The 20912-nt window shown below is 46.9% G+C and overlaps 1 protein-coding gene across 1 annotated transcript in view; it reads right to left on the bottom strand.

Annotated features, from left to right (window-relative positions):
- The window catches only part of LOC118363521 (signal-induced proliferation-associated 1-like protein 2), a 434866-nt gene extending 428807 nt beyond the window's left edge, over positions 1 to 6059 (bottom strand). The window contains exon 1 of the mRNA XM_052497073.1: positions 5933 to 6059. The gene's annotated coding sequence lies outside the window, so the exon portion shown is untranslated. The remainder of the gene's footprint in view (positions 1 to 5932) is intronic.
- Positions 6060 to 20912: the final 14853 nt, after the last annotated feature.

Raw genomic sequence — 20912 nt, forward strand, 5'->3', positions numbered from 1 at the left:
CGCCCTATAGCTGACGCAGGCCGTATCGTCCTATAGCTGACGCAGGCAGGCCGTATCGTCCTATAGCTGACGCAGGCAGGCCGTATCGTCCTATAGCTGACGCAGGCCGTATCGTCCTATAGCTGACGCCCATAGGCAGGCCGTATAGCCCCAGGCAGGCTGAAGCAGGCAGGCCGTAGCTGGCGCAGGCGCCCCATAGGCCGCTCCATAGCTGACGCAGGCAGGCCGTATCGCCCCATAGCTGAGCAGGCAGGCCGTATCGCCCCATAGCTGACGCAGGCAGGCCGTATCGCCCCATAGCTGACGCAGGCAGGCCGTATCGCCCCATAGCTGACGCAGGCAGGCCGTATCGCCCCATAGCTGACGCAGGCCGTATCGCCCCATAGCTGACGCAGGCAGGCCGTATCGCCCATAGCTGACGCAGGCCGTATCGCCCATAGCTGACGCAGGCAGGCCGTATCGCCCATAGCTGACGCAGGCAGGCCGTATCGTCCTATAGCTGACGCAGGCCCCCATAGCTGACGCCCTATAGCTGACGCAGGCAGGCCGTATCACCCCTATAGCTGAGGCCGTACGTCCTATAGCTGACGCAGGCCGTATCGCCCCCCTATAGCTGTCCCATACTGACGCAGGCCGTATCGTCCAATTCAATGCTTTCCCTGTTGTGGTGTTCTAATGAACACGATTATTTTTGATTCAACATTTTCTATGTCGATATGAAAACTTGTATGTTGAATTTCCTGGTCTCACATTGAGATTTGTGGAAGTATGATTCGCAAATGTGTAATTTAATTTTACAATTCAAACTTGACATTTGAATACAGTCAATACGATTTTCAAACATGCAACTTAATTTGAGGATGAATGCAACTCATTTACAAGGAAGAAGACGGCTGGTCCATCTTCTTCCTTGCAATAAACAATTCCTTTGACACAAATGTAACGTCTAACTAGTGCCAGTTGGGTTTGTAGTTGTAAATCCAGGGTTTCAATAGGCTAAGCTTCCCCAAAACTTCATTCAATTAAATTGCCCAAATTAAAAAATTAAGGCTACTAATTAAGGCTACTGTCAATACATGGTTAAAATAATGCAAAATATTAAACCAGAAAGACCAGAGAGGATCATTACACACTGAGAACACTGGGTGATCTCATTCACATCAGGAATCAGTAATTACACTTTTGGATTGCCAAAACACATTCATGTAATCTAATTACGTGCAGTTACTTTTAGATCGATATCAGTTACTTTTAGATTACTTTCAGCTACTTTTAGATTACTTTCAGCTACTTTTAGATTACTTTCAGCTAATTTTAGATTACTTTCCCCTAAAGAGGCATTAGAAGAAGACATCAAACGCATCTGGTGTGTCGTCATAGTGGTCTCTGATTGGTGTGTCGTCATAGTGGTCTCTGATTGGAGTGTCGTCATAGTGGTCTCTGATTGGAGTGTCATCATAGTCGTCTCTGATTGGTGTGTCATCATAGTGGTCTCTGATTGGTGTGTCATCATAGTGGTCTCTGATTGGAGTGTCGTCATAGTGGTCTCTGATTGGAGTGTCATCATAGTGGTCTCTGATAGTGGTCTCTGATTGGAGTGTCATCATAGTGGTCTCTGATTGGTGTGTCATCATAGTGGTCTCTGATTGGTGTGTCATCATAGTGGTCTCTGATTGGAGTGTCATCATAGTGGTCTCTGATTGGAGTGTCATCATAGTGGTCTCTGATTGGTGTGTCATCATAGTGGTCTCTGATTGGTGTGTCATCATAGTGGTCTCTGATTGGAGTGTCATCATAGTGGTCTCTGATTGGAGTGTCATCATAGTGGTCTCTGATTGGTGTGTCATCATAGTGGTCTCTGATTGGTGTGTCATCATAGTGGTCTCTGATTGGTGTGTCATCATAGTGGTCTCTGATTGGTGTGTCATCATAGTGGTCTCTGATTGGAGTGTCATCATAGTGGTCTCTGATTGGAGTGTCATCATAGTGGTCTCTGATTGGTGTGTCATCATAGTGGTCTCTGATTGGTGTGTCATCATAGTGGTCTCTGATTGGAGTGTCATCATAGTGGTCTCTGATTGGAGTGTCATCATAGTGGTCTCTGATTGGAGTGTCATCATAGTGGTCTCTGATTGGAGTGTCATCATAGTGGTCTCTGATTGGAGTGTCATCATAGTGGTCTCTGATTGGAGTGTCATCATAGTGGTCTCTGATCTGTAATCTGATACTATATTTTTCCTGGTAATGTAACTGACTAGAGTTTTTTTGTTATCAGATTACATGTCACATGTAATGGCTTACTCCCCAACCCTGGCAAGCTGTTCCGTTGGTGCACTTTGAAAAGCTCATTTCTGAACGAACAAATATGTAGTTTATACCTCATTACTATTTCTACAACAACATGACAGTAATCTTCCTTATCCAAAGCCTCCCATGTAAACACAGTCTGTAGATATCGCCCAGCCCAGCAGCCTCCCATGTAAACAGTCTGCAGAGCTTTCCCAAAGAGAGAGAGAGAGAGAGACAGAGAGAGAGAGAGAGAGAGAGAGACAGAGAGAGAGAGAGAGACAGAGAGAGAGAGAGAGACAGAGAGAGAGAGATACACAGAGACAGAGAGGGAGAGATAGAGAGAGAGAGAGAGAGAGAGAGAGAGAGAGAGAGAGAGAGAGAGAGAGAGAGAGAGAGAGAGAGAGAGACAGACAGACAGACAGACAGACAGACAGACAGACAGACAGACAGACAGACAGACAGACAGACAGACAGAGAGAGAGAGAGAGAGAGAGAGAGAGAGAGAGAGAGAGAGAGAGAGAGAGAGAGAGAGAGAGAGAGAGAGAGAGAGAGAGAGAGAGAGAGAGAGAGAGCAAACTAGAATGCTATTTGGCCCTACACAGAGAGTACACAGCGGCAGAATACCTGACCACTGTGACTGACCCAAAATTAAGGAAAGCTTTGACTATGTACAGACTTGAGAAAGGCCGCCGTAGGCAGACATGGCTCTCAAGAGAAGACAGGCTATGTGCTCACTGCCCACAAAATGAGGTGGAAACTGAGCTGCACTTCCTAACCTCCTACCCAATGTATGACCATATTAGAGAGACATATTTCCCCAGATCACACAGATCCACAAAGAATTTGAAAACATATCCAATTTTGAAAAACTCCCATATCTACTGGGTGAAATTCCACAGTGTGCCATCACAGCAGCAAGATTTGTGACCTGTTGCCACGAGAAAAGGGCAACCAGTGAAGAACAAACACCATTGTAAATACAACCCATATTTATGCTTATTTAATTTATCTTGTGTCCTTTAATTATTTGTACATTGTGTATATATATATATATATATATATATATATATATATATATAATATGACATTTGTAATGTCTTTACTGTTTTGAAACTGTTGTATGTGTAATGTTTACTGTTAATTTTTGTTGTTTTTCACTTTATATATTCACTTTGTATGTTGTCTACCTCACTTGCTTTGGCAATGTTAACACATGTTTCCCATGCCAATAAAGCCCTTGAATTGAATTGAATTGAATTGAGAGAGAGAGAGAGAGAGAGAGAGAGAGAGAGAGAGAGAGAGAGAGAGAGAGAGAGAGAGAGAGAGAGAGAGAGAGAGCCCTCCTTTATGGTTGTGAGGAGAGGGAGCCCTCCTTTATGAGTTGTGAGGTCTGGGGAGACATGGTTGTGAGGTCTGGGGGCCCCCCTCCTTTATGGTTGTGAGGTCTGGGGGCCCCCCTCCTTTATGGTTGTGAGGTCTGGGGGCCCCCCTCCTTTATGGTTGTGAGGTCTGGGGGCCCCCCTCCTTTATGGTTGTGAGGTCTGGGGCCCCCCCTCCTTTATGGTTGTGAGGTCTGGGGGCCCCCCTCCTTTATGGTTGTGAGGTCTGGGGGCCCCCCTCCTTTATGGTTGTGAGGTCTGGGGCCCCCCTCCTTTATGGTTGTGAGGTCTGGGGGCCCCCCTCCTTTATGGTTGTGAGGTCTGGGGGCCCCCCTCCTTTATGGTTGTGAGGTCTGGGGGCCCCCCTCCAAGGAAGACTTCACAACATGGCACAAACACCAGATCGACACTCTGCACGCAGAATTCTTCAAAAATATCCTCCGTGTACAACGTAAAACACCAAATAATGTATGCAGAGCAGAATCAGGCCGATACCCGCTAACTATAAAACGAGTTGTTAAATTCTCCAACCACCTAAAAGGAAGCGATTCCCAAACCTTCCATAATAAATCCATCACCTACAGAGAGATTAACATAGAGAAGAGTCCCTGAAGCAAGCTGGTCGTGGGGCTCTGTTCACAAACACAAACACACCCCACAGAGTCCCAGGACAGCAACACAATTAGACCCAACCAAATCACGAGAAAACATTACGTGATGCATTGGAAAGAATTTACAAAAAAAAACAGAGCAAACTAGAATGTTATTTGGCCCTAAACAGAGAGTACACAGCGGCAGAATACCTGACCACTGTGACTGACCCAAAATTAAGGAAAGCTTTGACTATGTACAGACTCAGTGAGCATAGCCTTGCTATTGATAGAGGTCGCCGTAGGCAGACATGGCTCTCAAGAGAAGACAGGCTATGTGCTCACTGCCCACAAAATGAGGTGGAAACTGAGCTGCACTTCCTAACCTCCTGCCCAATGTATGACCATATTAGAGACACATATTTCCCTCAGATTACACAGACCCACAAAGAATTGGAAAACAAATCCAATTGTGATAAACTCCCATATCTACTGGGTGAAATACCACAGTGTGACATCACAGCAGCAAGATTTGTGACCTGTTGCCACAAGAAAAGGTCAACCAGTGAAGAACAAACACCATTGTAAATACAACCCATATTTATGTTAATTTATTTTCCCTTTTGTACTTCAACTATTTGCACATCGTTACAACACTGTATATAGACATAATATGACATTTGAAATCAACTCTGTTTACTGTTCCTTCTGTTTATTATCTACTTCACTTGCTTTGGCAATGTAAACATGCTGTATTCTTCCCAATAAAGCTCTTTGAATTGAATTTAAATGAATTTAGAAAGCACAACTACTAACATCTAACTATCTACTAACTATTGTATATGTTATAAAAGGGATTGGCAGAGGTTACTGTGTCTCTGTTTCCCTCCCTCCCTCCCTCCACTTCTCAGGTCAGTTCAAGTCCACATCGTCAAATGATGAAGAACACGGTTGGGGTGAGGGTCTGAGAGCTGTGTGTGACACTGTGATAGCTGTACAACACATTCTGACCTACACATCACCCCCTGGATGTGTCACCTCACAACTCAGACCGTCCTCTTCATCATCTTTCAGGCTGACACTTTCTTTCCGGGCTTTGTTGTTTTCTGGCTTTTCTTACTATAGAAAGAAAGTTGGCAGAAGACATTTTGGATTGCTAGGCAGCAGCTGTCAGATCAATGACAGACAGACAGACAGACAGACAGACAGACAGACAGACAGACAGACAGACAGACACACAGACAGACAGACAGACAGACAGACAGACAGACAGACAGACAGACAGACAGACAGACAGATCGATCACCCCTGCAGATCATCTCAACCTTCAGCCTCTGACTACCTAGAAACTACATGCCTTTAACATGTCTTTCAGTCCACCTGTCTGGCTCCAATCTGGCACCATCACATACACAGGCAGCCGGAAACCCTCAAAGAGTTAGATTAAAACAGCATTAAAGTCAAGCCAAAGACTGAGGTTTTGCTTCTTAATTTGTCCTATTACGTTAAACAAGCATACCAAGGTGTTGTTGATTATTTCCTATCAACACATCTAGCGCTTGATATGAACTGAAAATAAGGGCCTGTTTATATTTAGGTACAGGAGCAACACTATGTTGTTGAGCTAATATTCACTCAAGTCAAGCGTTGAACATGTAGAATCTCCATTCCTACCTGATCATAGAAGTAGGACTTCCCCCAGTCTACCACAGTAGTATCCTGTCTCCACAGATCTGTGTGTCCCAGCGTGACATGATGTCCAGCAATGCTACTCCAGCTGGAGCTGCTCCATCACACACCTGTTGATAAGAAACCTCAGTGAGAATCCAAAAGACACCAACAAGAGAAAGAGTTCCCTTCGCACACTGAAAACACTACAGCCGTCACTCTTCATTCATTCTGTTTGAAGAGAGAGAAATAGAGAGAGAGAGAAATAAATATATATATATAGAGAGAGAGAGAAATATATATATATATATAGAGAGAGATAAATATATATATATATATATAGAGAGAGAGAGAAATATATATATATAGAGAGAGAGATAAATATATATATATAGAGAGAGATAAATAAATATATATATATATAGAGAGAGAAATATATATATATATAGAGAGAGAGAAATATATATATATAGAGAGAGAAATATATATATATATAGAGAGAGAGAGAAATATATATATATATAGAGAGAGAGAGAGAAATATATATATATATAGAGAGAGAGAAATAGATATATATAGAGAGAGAGAAATATATATATATATATAGAGAGAGAGAGAGAGAAATATATATATATACATATATATATATATAGAGAGAGAGAGATGGAGAGATGGATGGATAGCTAGAGAGATATAGATGGATAGATAGAGAGATAGACTCTGCTGACTCGTACATTTTCCACAGTGAAAACATTGTACTGAGCAACTGTCAAATTGGCTTTTTACCAAATTACAGTAAGACAGGCCATGTATTCACCCTGCACATGTTACGCTCAATGAGTGAATGGGTGTGGAGTCAGGCACAGAGAGCAAAGGATGGGTGTGGAGTCAGGCACAGAGAGCAAAGGATGGGTGTGGAGTCAGGCGCAGAGAGCAAAGGATGGGTGTGGAGTCAGGCGCAGAGAGCAAAGGATGGGTGTGGAGTCAGGCACAGAGAGCAAAGGATGGGTGTGGAGTCAGGCACAGAGAGCAAAGGATGGGTGTGGAGTCAGGCACAGAGAGCAAAGGATGGGTGTGGAGTCAGGCGCAGAGAGCAAAGGATGGGTGTGGAGTCAGGCACAGAGAGCAAAGGATGGGTGTGGAGTCAGGCACAGAGAGCAAAGGATGGGTGTGGAGTCAGGCACAGAGAGCAAAGGATGGGTGTGGAGTCAGGCACAGAGAGCAAAGGATGGGTGTGGAGTCAGGCACAGAGAGCAAAGGATGGGTGTGGAGTCAGGCACAGAGAGCAAAGGATGGGTGTGGAGTCAGGCACAGAGAGCAAAGGATGGGTGTGGAGTCAGGATCAGAGAGCAAAGGATGGGTGTGGAGTCAGGATCAGAGAGCAAAGGATGGGTGTGGAGTCAGGCACAGAGAGCAAAGGATGAGGGAAAAAACACGCTTAAATGTCCAAAATCAAAAGAACTAAATAGTAAATACCCTTAAGTACCCTTAGGTAAAATACCAGGACAGCGAGAAAACCCAACAAAACACTAACCCCTCTCACAAATACAGAACAACAAGCCCGCACAAACAGAAGCGGGCTAAACTAACTTCAATAACCCCACCCTAACAACCAAACAAGGAACAGGTGAAAACAATTAGACAAAACCAAACGAACACGGAACAAATGATCGGTGGCAGCTAGTAGACCGGCGACGACGACCACCGAGCGCCACCAGAACAAGAAGGGGAGCCACAGGGATGCAGCTTGAGTCCTACCCTATTCAACATATACAGTTGAAGTCAGAAGTTTACATAAACCTTAGCCAAATACATTTAAACTCAGTGTGTCGCAATTCCTGACATTCAACCTAGTAAACATTCCCTGTCATAGGTCAGATAGGATCACCACTTTATTTTAAGAATGTGAAATGTCAGAATAATAGTAGAGAGAATGGTTTATTTCAGCTTTTATTTCTTTCATCACATTCCCAGTGGGTCAGAAGTTTACATACACTCAATTAGTATTTGGTAGCATTGCCTTTAAATTGTTTAACTTGGGTCAAACGTTTCGGGTAGCCTTCCACAAGCTTCCCACAAAAAGTTGGGTGAATTTTGTCTCATTAATCCTCACAGAGCTGGTGTAACTGAGTCAGGTTTGTAGGCCTCCTTGCTGGCACATGCTATTTCAGTTCTGCCCAAACATTTTCTATCGGATTGAGGTGAGGGCTTTGTGATGGCCACTCCAATAGCTTGACTTTGTTCTCCTTAAACCATTTTGCCACAACTTTGGAAGTATGCTTGGGGTCATTGTCCATTTGTAAGACCCATTTGCAACCAAGCTTTAACTTCCTGACTGATGTCTTGAGATGTTGCTTCAATATATCCACATAATTTTCCTTTCTCTTGATGTCGTCTATTTTGTAAAGTGCACCAGTCCCTCCTGCAGTAAAGCACTCCCACAACATGCTGCTGCCACCTCCGTGCTTCACGGTTGGGATGGTGTTCTTCAGCATGCAAGCCTCCCCCTTTTTCCTCCAAACGTAACAATGGTCATTATGGCGTGGTACCTTCAGGCGTTTGGAAATTGCTCCCAAGGATGAACCAGACTTGTGGAGGTCGACAATTTCCCCATGATGTCAAGCAAAGAGGCACTGAGTTTTAAGGTCAGCCTTGAAATACATCCACAGGTACACCTCCAATTGACTCAAATTATGTCAATTAGCCTATCAGAAGCTTCTAAAGCCATGACATCAGTTTCTGGAATTTTCCAAACTGTTTAAAGGCACAGTCAACTTAATGTCTGTAAACTTCTGACCCACTGGAATTGTGATACAGTGAATTGTAAGTGAAATAATTTGTCTGTAAACAACTGTTGGAAAAATTACTTGTGTCATGCACAAAGTAGATGTCCTAACCAACTTGCCAAAACTATAGTTTGTTAACAAATTTGGGGAGTGGTTGAAAAACGAGTTTTAATTAATGACTCCAACCTAAGTGTATTTAAACTTCTGACTTCAACTGTGTATCAACGAATTGGGCACTAGAACAGTCCGCAGCACCCGGCCCCAACCTAATAGAATCTGAAGTCAAATGTCTACTGTTTGCTGATCTGGTGCTTCTGTCCCCAACCAAGGAGGGCCTACAGCTGCACCTAGATGTTCTGCACAGATTCTCCTAGACCTGGGCCCTGCCAGACCTGGGCCCTGCCAGACCTGGGCCCTGCCAGACCTGGGCCCTGCCAGACCTGGGCCCTGCCAGACCTGGGCCCTGCCAGACCTGGGCCCTGACAGTAAATCTCAGGAAGACGGGTGAATGGAGAATGGAGTTCCAAAAAAAAGGTCTAGTTGCCAGGACGACAAATACAAATTCCATCTAGAAACTGTTGCCCAAGAGCACACAAAAAACTATACATACCTAAACATCAGCTCCACAGGTAACATATACAAAGCTGGGAATGATGTGAGACAGAAGGCAAGTAGGGCCTTTACACAATCAAAAGGAACATAAAATTTGACATACCAATTAGCATCTGGCTAAAAATACTTGAATCAGTTATAGAACTCATTGCCCTTTATGTTTGTGAGGTGCTCACCCAACCAAAAAGTCACAAAATGGTACAAAACCAAATTGAAACTTGGCAGAATTCTGCAAAAATATCCTGTTGCAACAAGAAAAGACAACCAGTGATGAACAAACACTATATTTATGTTGATTTATTTTCCCTTTTGTACTTTAACTATTTGCACATCGTTACAACACTGTATATAGACATAATATGACATTTGAAATGTCTTTATTCCTTTGGAACTTTTGAGAGTGAAATGTTTACTGTTCATTTTTATTGTTTATTTCACTTTTGTTTATTATCTATTTCACTTGACATTGAAGAGAGAGAGAAAGAGGTAGTGAAAGTGACAGCAGTCATTCTACTGAAATGCATACAGCTGCTGTCCTAATGTCCCTCTACCTCCCTCTTTCCTCCTTCTGCTCCCCCCTCTCTCTCTCCTCCTTCCCCTCTCCAACTGTGACCAAGCCACCAACAGCATCATTAGCATATGTAAGGGAAAAGAGGGAGTGTGTGTGTCAGGGATCCAGATCGTGACATTCAGCCTTATCAGTCTAACAGGACAGAAGAAAAACGATTGTTCCTGAAAACAGAAGCAGGGTTCCACCTAATGACAGTGAATTCTGTGTAATGGCAGCTAGAGCTGATCTCCTTTGGTGGCAGGAGCAGCAGGACATACAGGAACCCGGTGGAGCAGCAGAACATACAGGAACCCAGTGGAGCAGCAGGACACACAGGAACCCAGTGGAGCAGCAGGACACACAGGAACCCAGTGGAGCAGCAGGACACACAGGAACCCAGTGGAGCAGCAGGACATACAGGAACCCGGTGGAGCAGCAGAACATACAGGAACCCAGTGGAGCAGCAGGACACACAGGAACCCAGTGGAGCAGCAGGACACACAGGAACCCAGTGGAGCAGCAGAACATACAGGAACCCAGTGGAGCAGCAGGACACACAGGAACCCAGTGGAGCAGCAGGACACACAGGAACCCAGTGGAGCAGCAGGACACACAGGAACCCAGGGGAGCAGCAGAACATACAGGAACCCAGTGGAGCAGCAGAACACACAGGAACCCAGTGGAGCAGCAGGACACACAGGAACCCAGTGGAGCAGCAGGACACACAGGAACCCAGTGGAGCAGCAGAACACACAGGAACCCAGTGGAGCAGCAGGACACACAGGAACCCAGTGGAGCAGCAGGACACACAGGAACCCAGTGGAGCAGCAGGACACACAGGAACCCAGTGGAGCAGCAGGGCAGACAGACACATCAATCCTGGATGTTGGCTAGCAGCAGGGCAGACAGACACATCAACCCTGGATGTTGGCTAGCAGCAGGGCAGACAGACACATCAACCCTGGATGTTGGCTAGCAGCATGGCAGACAGACACATCAATCCTGGATGTTGGCTAGCAGCAGGGCAGACAGACACATCAACCCTGGATGTTGGCTAGCAGCAGGGCAGACAGACACATCAATCCTGGATGTTGGCTAGCAGCAGGGCAGACAGACACATCAACCCTGGATGTTGGCTAGCAGCAGGGCAGACAGACACATCAACCCTGGATGTTGGCTAGCAGCAGGGCAGACAGACACATCAATCCTGGATGTTGGCTAGCAGCAGGGCAGACAGACACATCAATCCTGGATGTTGGCTAGCAGCAGAGCAGACAGACACATCAATCCTGGATGTTGGCTAGCAGCAGGGCAGACAGACACATCAATCCTGGATGTTGGCTAGCAGCAGGGCAGACAGACACATCAACCCTGGATGTTGGCTAGCAGCAGGGCAGACAGACACATCAACCCTGGATGTTGGCTAGCAGCAGGGCAGACAGACACATCAATCCTGGATGTTGGCTAGCAGCAGGGCAGACAGACACATCAATCCTGGATGTTGGCTAGCAGCAGGGCAGACAGACACATCAATCCTGGATGTTGGCTATCAGCATGGCAGACAGACACATCAATCCTGGATGTTGGCTTGCAGCAGGGCAGACAGACACATCAACCCTGGATGTTGGCTAGCAGCAGGGCAGACAGACACATCAATCCTGGATGTTGGCTAGCAGCAGGGCAGACAGACACATCAATCCTGGATGTTGGCTAGCAGCAGGGCAGACAGACACATCAATCCTGGATGTTGGCTAGCAGCAGGGCAGACAGACACACCAATCCTGGATGTTGGCTATCAGCAGGGCAGACAGACACATCAATCCTGGATGTTGGCTATCAGCAGGGCAGACAGACACATCAACCCTGGATGTTGGCTAGCAGCAGGGCAGACAGACACACCAATCCTGGATGTTGGCTAGCAGCAGGGCAGACAGACACATCAATCCTGGATGTTGGCTAGCAGCAGGGCAGACAGACACATCAACCCTGGATGTTGGCTAGCAGCAGGGCAGACAGACACATCAATCCTGGATGTTGGCTAGCAGCATGGCAGACATACACATCAATCCTGGATGTTGGCTAGCAGCAGGGCAGACAGACACATCAACCCTGGATGTTGGCTAGCAGCAGGGCAGACAGACACATCAACCCTGGATGTTGGCTAGCAGCAGGGCAGACAGACACACCAATCCTGGATGTTGGCTAGCAGCAGGGCAGACAGACACATCAATCCTGGATGTTGGCTAGCAGCAGGGCAGACAGACACACCAATCCTGGATGTTGGCTAGCAGCAGGGCAGACAGACACATCAATCCTGGATATTGGCTAGCAGCAGGGCAGACAGACACATCAATCCTGGATGTTGGCTAGCAGCAGGGCAGACAGACACATCAATCCTGGATGTTGGCTAGCAGCAGGGCAGACAGACACATCAACCCTGGATGTTGGCTAGCAGCAGGGCAGACAGACACATCAATCCTGGATGTTGGCTAGCAGCAGGGCAGACAGACACATCAACCCTGGATGTTGGCTAGCAGCAGGGCAGACAGACACATCAATCCTGGATGTTGGCTAGCAGCAGGGCAGACAGACACATCAATCCTGGATGTTGGCTAGCAGCAGGGCAGACAGACACATCAATCCTGGATGTTGGCTAGCAGCAGGGCAGACAGACACATCAACCCTGGATGTTGGCTAGCAGCAGGGCAGACAGACACATCAATCCTGGATGTTGGCTAGCAGCAGGGCAGACAGACACATCAATCCTGGATGTTGGCTAGCAGCAGGGCAGACAGACACATCAATCCTGGATGTTGGCTAGCAGCAGGGCAGACAGACACATCAATCCTGGATGTTGGCTAGCAGCAGGGCAGACAGACACATCAACCCTGGATGTTGGCTAGCAGCAGGGCAGACAGACACATCAACCCTAGATGTCACTTTTCAGTCCAACTTTAAATTAAATTCAGCTTATAACATTTTCATAAAGACTTCATAAAGCCTTCATACATACTACAAAAAGGTGTTACAAATCATCTATAACTGTATATCATGCTCTATAAAGGGTTCATAAATGTGGCGTAACGACGTGACATAAACATCTTGAAATATGACATAAACATGTGCTTTATAAAGGGTGGCATAAGTCATATTACATTGAGGCTTCACAAAGCATGTATAACTTTGTCATACATCTTGGCAGAGCATTGCAATGACAGGATTTTTCGTTTGATTCCCGGGACCACCCATACATAGAAATGTAACTTGACTAAGTCGCTTTGGATAAAGGCGTCTGCTAAATGGCATATATTCTATTACTCTAAAACCTTTCTAGGATGGCCCAGCCCCTTTCCCTATTGAGTGACTAGTGAATATTGCATCTGACCTCAAGCTTCCCCAAAATGCTGTGCTGCAGGATGACAAACATTCTAAAGTGCAGTTGGGTCTTTAATACATTAATAGGGCCTTTATAACATTAGTTGGGTCTTTAATACATTAATAGGGCCTTTATAACATTAGTTGGGCCTTTATAACATTAGTTGGGCCTATACAACGTTAGTAGGGCCTTTATAACGTTAGTAAGGCCTTTATAACATTAGTAGGGCCTTTATAACATTAGTAGGGCCTTTATAACATTAGTTGGGCCTATACAACGTTAGTAGGGCCTTTATAACATTAGTAGGGCCTTTATAAAATTAGTTGGGCGTATACAACGTTAGTAGGGCCTTTATAACATTAGTAGGGCCTTTATAACGTTAGTAGGGCCTTTATAACATTAGTAGGGGCTTTATAACGTTAGTAAGGCCTTTATAACATTAGTAGGGCCTTTATAACATTAGTAGGGCCTTTATAACTCTAGTAGGGCCTTTATAACTTTAGTAGGGCCTTTATAGCTTTAGTAAGGACTTTATAACATTAGTTGGGTCTTTAATACATTAATAGGGCCTTTATAACATTAGTATGGCCTTTATAACATTAGTAGGGCCTTTATAACATTAGTTGGGTCTTTAATACATTAATAGGGCCTTTATAACATTAGTAGGGCCTTTATAACATTAGTAGGGCCTTTATAACATTAGTAGGGCCTTTATAACATTAGTAAGGCCTTTATAACATTAGTAGGGCCTTTATAACATTAGTAGGGCCTTTATAACATTAGTTGGGCCTATACAACGTTAGTAAGGCCTTTATAACGTTAGTAGGGCCTTTATAACATTAGTTGGGCCTATACAACGTTAGTAAGGCCTTTATAACATTAGTAGGGCCTTTATAACATTAGTTGGGCCTATACAACGTTAGTAGGGCCTTTATAACATTAGTAGGGCCTTTATAACGTTAGTAGGGCCTTTATAACATTAGTAGGGCCTTTATAACGTTAGTAGGGCCTTTATAACGTTAGTAGGGCCTTTATAACATTAGTTGGGCCTTTATAACATTAGTAGGGCCTTTATAACATTAGTAGGGCCTTTATAACATTAGTAGGGCCTTTATAACATTAGTAGGGCCTTTATAACGTTAGTAGGGCCTTTATAACATTAGTAGGGCCTTTATAACATTAGTAGGGCCTTTATAACATTAGTTGGGCCTTTATAACATTAGTTGGGCCTATAAAACGTTAGTAAGGCCTTTATAACATTAGTAAGGCCTTTATAACATTAGTTTGGCCTATAAAACGTTAGTAGGGCCTTTAAAACATTAGTAGGGCCTTTATAACATTAGTTTGGCCTATAAAACGTTAGTAGGGCCTTTAAAACATTAGTAGGGCCTTTAAAATTTTAGTTTAGTTCGAGTTCTATTTATTTTCCTACTTCTATTTTTTTCATAAATTCCTTTTTCTCAGTTCAAGTTTTCGATTTCCCCATTCTTCCCCAGTTTTTCACAATTTTTTAAACCACAAAATAGTATTTTCTGTGTTCACAACAATGCTTAAACCACATCAGGGGATAACTTTTGTGGTCTGGGAAAAATGGAAGAAACTTCCATTTTTGAGTGTAGTTGCCCTTTAATTCAGTAAGCATGTTGTTGCTCGGTTAGCGAGTTTTATTGTGCACAGTAAGAGGACATGTGATGATGATGTATTCCATACACAGTGATTCACATTGTAGCCAATGGAATGGGTGGAGTACAATGTACAAGGTCAGCAACACTCTGTGTTATTCAGAGACCCATGGAATAGGTGTCCATCCATGTCTCTGTCTCCATCCCTGTCTCTGTCTCCATCCCTGTCTCTGTCTCCATCCATGTCTCCATCCCTGTCTCTGTCTCCATCCATGTCTCCATCCCTGTCTCTGTCTCCATCCCTGTCTCTGTCTCCATCCATGTCTCCATCCCTGTCTCTGTCTCCATCCCTGTCTCTGTCTCCATCCCTGTCTCTGTCTCCATCCATGTCTCCATCCCTGTCTCTGTCTCCATCCCTGTCTCTGTCTCCATCCCTGTCTCTGTCTCCATCCATGTCTCCATCCCTGTCTCTGTCTCCATCCCTGTCTCCATCCCTGTCTCTGTCTCCATCCCTGTCTCTGTCTCCATCCCTGTCTCTGTCTCCATCCCTGTCTCTGTCTCCATCCATGTCTCCATCCCTGTCTCTGTCTCCATTCCTGTCTCTGTCTCCATCCCTGTCTCTCTCCATCCCTGTCTCCATCCCTGTCTCTGTCTCCATCCCTGTCTCCATCCCTGTCTCTGTCTCCATCCATGTCTCTGTCTCCATCCCTGTCTCTGTCTCCATCCATGTCTCTGTCTCCATCCCTGCCTCCATCCCTGTCTCTGTCTCCATCCATGTCTCTGTCTCCATCCATGTCTCTATCTCCATCCTTCTCTCTGTCTCCATCCCTGTCTCTGTCTCCATCCCTCTCTCTGTCTCCATCCCTGTCTCTGTCTCCATCCATGTCTCCATCCATGTCTCCATCCATGTCTTCATCCCTGTCTCTGTCTCCATCCATGTCTCTGTCTCCATCCTTCTCTCTGTTTCCATCCATGTCTCTATCTCCATCCCTGTCTCTATCTCCAGCCCTGTCTCTGTCTCCATCCATGTCTCTATCTCCATCCCTGTCTCTGTCTCCATCCCTGTCTCTATCTCCATCCCTGTCTCTGTCTCCATCCATGTCTCTATCTCCATCCCTGTCTCTGTCTCCATCCCTCTCTCTGTCTCCATCCCTGTCTCTGTCTCCATCCCTCTCTCTGTCTCCATCCATGTCTCTGTCTCCATCCAGGTCTTCATCCCTGTCTCTGTCTCCATCCCTGCCTCCATCCCTGTCTCTGTCTCCATCCATGTCTCTGTCTCCATCCCTCTCTCTGTCTCCATCCATGTCTCTGTCTCCATCCATGTCTCCATCCATGTCTTCATCCCTGTCTCTGTCTCCATCCCTGTCTCTGTCTCCATCCATGTCTCTATCTCCATCCCTGTCTCTATCTCCATACCTGTCTCTGTCTCCATCCCTGTCTCTGTCTCCATACCTGTCTCTGTCTCCATCCCTGTCTCTGTCTCCATCCCTGTCTCTATCTCCATCCCTGTCTCTATCTCCATCCCTGTCTCTGTCTCCATCCCTGTCTCTGTCTCCATCCCTGTCTCTGTCTCCATCCCTGTCTCTATCTCCATCCCTGTCTCTGTCTCCATCCCTGTCTCTATCTCCATCCCTGTCTCTGTCTCCATCCCTGTCTCCATCCATGTCTCCAACCCTGTCTCCATCCCTGTCTCCATCCATGTCTCCATCCATGTCTTCATCCCTGTCTCTGTCTCCATCCCTGTCTCTGTCTTCATCCCTGTCTCTGTCTCCTTCCCTGTCTCTGTCTCCATCCCTGTCTCCATCCCTGTCTCTGTCTCCATCCCTGTCTCTGTCTTCATCCCTGTCTCTGTCTCCATCCCTGTCTCTGTCTCCATCCATGTCTCCATCCCTGTCTCTGTCTCCATCCCTGTCTCTGTCTCCATCCCTGTCTCCATCCCTGTCTCTGTCTCCATCCCTGTCTCCATCCCTGTCTCCATCCCTGTCTCTGTCTCCATACCTGTCTCTGTCTCCATCCCTGTCTCTGTCTCCATCCATGTCTCTATCTCTATCTCCATCCCTGTCTCTGTCTCCATCCATGTCTCTATCTCCATCCCTGTCTCTGTCTCCATCCCTGTCTCTGTCTCCATCCCTCTCTCTGTCTCCATCCATGTCTCTGTCTCCATCCATGTCTCCATCCATGTCTTCATCCCTGTCTCTGTCTCCATCCCTGTCTCTGTCTCCATCCATGTCTCTATCTCCATCCCTGTCTCTATCTCCATCCACGTCTCTATCTCCATCCCTGTCTCTGTCTCCATCCCTGTCTCTGTCTCCATCCCTCTCTCTGTCTCCATCCATGTCTCTGTCTCCATCCATGTCTTCATCCCTGTCTCTGTCTCCATCCATGTCTCTATCTCCATCCCTGTCTCTATCTCCATCCATGTCTCTATCTCCATCCCTGTCTCTGTCTCCATCCCTGTCTCCATACCCTGTCTCCATCCCTGTCTCTGTCTCCATCCCTGTCTCCATCCATGTCTCCATCCCTGTCTCTGTCTCCATACCTGTCTCTGTCTCCATCCCTGTCTCTGTCTCCATCCATGTCTCTATCTCTATCTCCATCCCTGTCTCTGTCTCCATCCCTGTCTCTATCTCCATCCATGTCTCTATCTCCATCCCTGTATCTGTCTTCATCCATGTCTCTGTCTCCATCCATGTCTCCATCCCTGTCTCTATCTCCATCCCTGTCTCTATCTCCATCCCTGTCTCTGTCTCCATCCCTGTCTCTGACTCCATCCCTGTCTCTGTCTCCATCCCTGTCCCTGTCTCCATCCCTGTCTCTGTCTCCATCCCTGTCTCTGTCTCCATCCCTCTCTCTGTCTCCATCCATGTCTCTGTCTCCATCCATGTCCCTGTCTCCATCCCTGTCTCTGTCTCCATCCCTGTCTCTGTCTCCATCCCTCTCTCTGTCTCCATCCATGTCTCTGTCTCCATCCAGGTCTTCATCCCTGTCTGTCTCCATCCCTGCCTCCATCCCTGTCTCTGTCTCCATCCTTGTCTCTGTCTCCATCCATGTCTCCATCCCTGTCTCCATCCCTGTCTCTGTCTCCATCCATGTCTCTATCTCCATCCCTGTCTCTATCTCCATCCCTGTCTCTGTCTCCATCCATGTCTCTGTCTCCATCCATGTCTCTGTCTCCATCCCTCTCTCTGTCTCCATCCATGTCTCTGTCTCCATCCATGTCTCCATCCATGTCTCCATCCCTGTCTCTGTCTCCATCCCTGTCTCCATCCCTGTCTCCATCCCTGTCTCTGTCTCCATCCCTGTCTCCATCCCTGTCTCTGTCTCCATCCCTATCTCTATCTCCGTCCCAGTCTTTATCTCCATACCTGTCTCTGTCTCCATCCCTGTCTCTGTCTCCATCCATGTCTCTATCTCCATCCCTGTCTCTGTCTCCATCCATGTCTCTATCGCCATCCCTCTCTCTGTCTCCATCCATGTCTCTGTCTCCATCCATGTCTCCATCCAGGTCTTCATCCCTGTCTCTGTCTCCATCCCTCTCTCTGTCTCCATCCATGTCTCTGTCTCCATCCGTGTCTCCATCCAGGTCTTCATCCCTGTCTCTGTCTCCATCCCTGCCTCCATCCCTCTCTCTGTCTCCATCCATGTCTCTGTCTCCATCCCTCTCTCTGTCTCTATCCATGTCTCTGTCTCCATCCATGTCTCCATCCATGTCTCCATCCCTGTCTCTGTCTCCATCCCTGTCTCCATCCCTGTCTCTGTCTCCATCCCTGTCTCTGTCTCCATCCCTGTCTCCATCCCTGTCTCTGTCTCCATCCCTGTCTCTATCACTGTCTCCATCCCTGTCTCTCTCTCCATCCCTGTCTCCATCCCTGTCTCTGTCTCCATCCCTGTCTCTGTCTCCATCCCTCTCTCTGTCTCCATCCATGTCTCTGTCTCCATCCAGGTCTTCATCCCTGTCTGTCTCCATCCCTGCCTCCATCCCTGTCTCTGTCTCCATCCTTGTCTCTGTCTCCATCCCTGTCTCCATCCCTGTCTCTGTCTCCATCCATGTCTCTATCTCCATCCCTGTCTCTATCTCCATCCCTGTCTCTGTCTCCATCCATGTCTCTGTCTCCATCCATGTCTCTGTCTCCATCCCTCTCTCTGTCTCCATCCATGTCTCTGTCTCCATCCATGTCTCCATCCATGTCTCCATCCCTGTCTCTGTCTCCATCCCTGTCTCCATCCCTGTCTCTGTCTCCATCCCTGTCTCTGTCTCCATCCCTGTCTCCATCCCTGTCTCTGTCTCCATCCCTATCTCTATCTCCGTCCCTGTCTTTATCTCCATACCTGTCTCTGTCTCCATCCCTGTCTCTGTCTCCATCCATGTCTCTATCTCCATCCCTGTCTCTGTCTCCATCCATGTCTCTATCGCCATCCCTCTCTCTGTCTCCATCCATGTCTCTGTCTCCATCCATGTCTCCATCCAGGTCTTCATCCCTGTCTCTGTCTCCATCCCTCTCTCTGTCTCCATCCATGTCTCTGTCTCCATCCGTGTCTCCATCCAGGTCTTCATCCCTGTCTCTGTCTCCATCCCTGCCTCCATCCCTCTCTCTGTCTCCATCCATGTCTCTGTCTCCATCCCTCTCTCTGTCTCTATCCATGTCTCTGTCTCCATCCATGTCTCCATCCATGTCTCCATCCATGTCTCTATCGCCATCCCTCTCTCTGTCTCCATCCATGTCTCTGTCTCCATCCATGTCTCCATCCAGGTCTTCATCCCTGTCTCTGTCTCCATCCCTCTCTCTGTCTCCATCCATGTCTCTGTCTCCATCCATGTCTCCATCCATGTCTCCATCCCTGTCTCTGTCTCCATCCCTGTCTCCATCCCTGTCTCTGTCTCCATCCCTGTCTCTGTCTCCATCCCTGTCTCCATCCCTGTCTCTGTCTCCATCCCTGTCTCTATCACTGTCTCCATCCCTGTCTCTCTCTCCATCCCTGTCTCCATCCCTGTCTCTGTCTCCATCCCTGTCTCCATCCCTGTCTCTGTCTCCATCCCTGTCTCTGTCTCTATCCCTGTCTCCATCCCTGTCTCTGTCTCCATCCCTGTCTCTGTCTCCATCCCTGTCTCCATCCCTGTCTCTGTCTCCATCCCTGTCTCTGTCTCCATCCCTGTCTCCATCCCTGTCTCTGTCTCCATCCCTGTCTCTGTCTCCATCCCTGTCTCTGTCTCCATCCCTGTCTCCATCCCTGTCTCTGTCTCCATCCCTGTCTCTGTCTCCATCCCTGTCTCTGTCTCCATCCCTGTTCTCCATCCCTGTCTCTGTCTCCATCCCTGTCTCTGTCTCCATCCCTGTCTCTGTCTCCATCCCTGTCTCTGTCTCCATCCCTGTCTCTGTCTCCATCCCTGTCTCTGTCTCCATCCCTGTCTCTGTCTCCATCCCTGTCTCCATCCCTGTCTCTGTCTCCATCCCTGTCTCTGTCTCCATCCCTGTCTCTGTCTCCATCCCTGTCTCTGTCTCCATCCCTGTCTCTGTCTCCATCCCTGTCTCTGTCTCTATCCCTGTCTCCATCCCTGTCTCTGTCTCCATCCCTGTCTCTGTCTCCATCCCTGTCTCTGTCTCCATCCCTGTTTCCATCCCTGTCTCTGTCTCCATCCCTGTCTCTGTCTCCATCCCTGTCTCTGTCTCCATCCCTGTCTCTGTCTCCATCCCTGTCTCTGTCTCCATCCCTGTCTCCATCCCTGTCTCTGTCTCCATCCCTGTCTCTGTCTCCATCCCTGTCTCTGTCTCCATCCCTGTCTCTGTCTCCATCCCTGTCTCTATCTCTGAAAGATCCAGAATAACAATCAGAGCATAATGTTGTATGGAGGTCAACTCCAATACATGTTAATGTCATCATCACCAATCACCTACAGTGAAACATTATTCTGACTACCACGGATGGTTTCTGGATGCTCGCTATGCTACCAGCTTATACAAATGGGAGTTAGCATTTAGCAGTCACTTCTTCTAAACCTAAAATGGAACATCTTGTAAATGTTATGCAGATAAAACAACCA

The sequence above is a fragment of the Oncorhynchus keta genome, chromosome 3 (genome assembly GCF_023373465.1).
Source record: "Oncorhynchus keta strain PuntledgeMale-10-30-2019 chromosome 3, Oket_V2, whole genome shotgun sequence".
In the NCBI taxonomy this organism is placed as follows: domain Eukaryota; kingdom Metazoa; phylum Chordata; class Actinopteri; order Salmoniformes; family Salmonidae; genus Oncorhynchus; species Oncorhynchus keta.